The following is a 2,687-nucleotide window of genomic DNA, read 5'->3' on the forward strand; positions in this document are numbered from 1 at the left end:
CCTTGAAGCTGGTTCTTTTCTCAGCCGGACATAGCAGTCCGGATATGATGCCTTGCTGGGCCAGAATTCTACCTCCTCTAGGGGAACTGAACCCAGCTTATCCGAGATGACGATCTTTCCAGTCGTCATCGGCATGTGCTCAGCATACCTCCATGGGTTAGCATCTGAGCATATGGGAAGGTCTTTCACATTGAGCCTTTTCCGGGGCCCATGTGATTCTGCCAGGGACTGCATACGCAGTTCCATTGCAGCCGCCTTCTCCTGATTCTCCTTCTGCATTTGTTGGATCATTCCAACAATCGAAGAGAGGGCCTGTCCCAGTTCTACTGGGAGGCCAGCTGATGTTGAGGGGATAGGCTCCGGCATCTGAACCGGAGTAGCCGACACCTCGTCGACCTCATCCTCTACGACATCCGGGGTTTGAACTTGATCCTGACCTTCTGCCAGGAGGTCTTCTTCCAAACGTTCGTCCAGGTCAGACATCCTGTCACACAACTGGATGTCTTGCATCGCATCTGCGACTTCCTCGTCCACCTGGACTTGATCTTGAAGGATCTCCTCTTGAGGCTGGGGAATCACTGCCTCAGCTGATGCCTGGGGAAAAAGATACGCCCTCATCTTCTCACTTGGAAGATAAGGGCCAGAGGTGTTCTTCTTGAAGCCCCTTACCCAAGTACGAAGCTTTTCCCTAGCTATATCCCTTGATTCCGCCGTTCTAGGGGAATCAAAAGCCTCAGTAATCAGGTTAGTGCATACAGTACATACCTGAGGGTCCCAATACTGGAGATCATCCTTGGAGACAGCGCATGCTGCGTGTCTCCTACAACACTCATGTCCGCAGAGGTTCTTGCTGCGGACATTGCAGAAAACATTTCCGCACTTCGGAGGGTCCTCCTGTAAAGAGAAGAAATTTCCATGAGTATCAAGTGAACTATGTATCACTGGATATGCATAGTATAGCATAACAATTCATAAAGGAAAGACACACACTTGTGTTTCCCTCACAACCCATTGCTGCAGCCTTCCAGATAATAAAATCAAAATGGTTTATCTCTACTAGAGTAACCAATGCAAGGTTTCCAGAGGAAACAGGTGGAGCTCACACCTAGGCAATGATTTTAAAATCCTGGATAATAGACGGGAAGAACTCTGCTTCCTGTCTGAGGGCAATAGCAAAGGGCGTGCAAGAAAACACAATAGTGTTAGAAGATACAGTGCTGTACCTAAACTTTTACTATAGTTTTCTTCTTACTGTATATGCTATACAGAAGAATACTAATACAGTATAGGAGGATGTGTGCCGGCCTGCCTTTGCCGGCCGGCACACATCACAATTAGCTTTAAAGTATACTACTTAACAGCTATAGGGCGGCAGCCCTCTGGTTCAAATGCCTGTGCCGGCGGCAGCAGCTGCCGGCCAGCAACAGCCAGTGTTGGCCGGCAATGATTGCCGGCCAGCAACTACACAAGGTAGTACCCAGCTGCCGGCCACACTCTTGGTGACCGGCAGACAAGGACTGACATAAGCCGGCCGGCAAAGGTACAAGACCGATGCCAGCCAGCAGCAAAAAAACCAGAAGACTACACCTGCCCGGCTGCCGGCCTCATAGGCCGGCAGCCGGGACAGGTACAGCACTAGAAAAAAATAGAATGGATGCCGGGAAAAGAGTGTACACAACCCCCCAAGCCCGGCAACCGAAAGAGTGCATATAAGGAAGGGGAGAAACTTAATTCAGGCTTCCTTGACCAATGCCGTCCGGCTCTGCCGGCAGGCATGGATGAGGGACCAAGAGAGGTCCGGGCAGCACTCGAAAACATAAGACCCTTGCCGTCCAGCATCTCTGCCGGCCGGCAATGGGCTTAGTCAATTCCACATCCCAACCTATACTAGGTCCAGAAGTAGAATGACATACAGTACAGTAATACCCCTGCCGGCCAGCTCTGCCGGCCGGCAAGGTACAGTACAGTAATGGCTAGGCCATTATGGAGATAGAGGGGGAAGGGACAAGAGGGTCCTGCCAACCTTGCTTTAGTGACAGATCACCCGCAGCCAAGAACTTTGTCTTAGCCTAAGGGAGATCTAAGGGAAAGGGCCAGCACAGTAGTATAATACCTGCCAGCTTCCAGAGCACCAAAGCAAGGAAGGCGTTGCTACTCCCAAGGGAAGATTTTATCCTCCCCGAGAACAGCAACAGGACTTAGTCTGGTCGATCACACAAGAAGGAATCATAACTACAGAAACCTTCGATAGTGACCTAAGGGAGCTAAGCTCCCTTTGTAAGTGTTAGGTCAGCGAGGGAGACTCTGCCCCAAGCCAGACAACACGGACTCAGACTAAAAACTCTGTTGTTCTGTCCCTCTTTGAACCAGACTCTGCTGGAACAGGAAGGTACAGTAACACCCTAGTATAGTTTTATCGAAAATAAATTCGGAAAAAACCACTTAGGGATAAGCCCAAGGCTTAAACAGAGGGAAAGGGATTGCATACCTTCTCCGAAGAAAAGAAAGCAACCAGGGAGTATAATAAAGTATACTAAGGCTCCATAAGCAATTAGCCTAGGCACCAAGAGAATCGATTACCTAATTCACCGAAACTCTCACGTATACAATCTTGGAAATATTCCACACAGTCTAAAATGTATAAAATATAGCCTAAAGCTTCAATAAACTTTTAATTACACTCGGAA

This window comes from Palaemon carinicauda, chromosome 9 (assembly GCF_036898095.1).
Source record: "Palaemon carinicauda isolate YSFRI2023 chromosome 9, ASM3689809v2, whole genome shotgun sequence".
In the NCBI taxonomy this organism is placed as follows: Eukaryota; Metazoa; Arthropoda; class Malacostraca; order Decapoda; family Palaemonidae; genus Palaemon; species Palaemon carinicauda.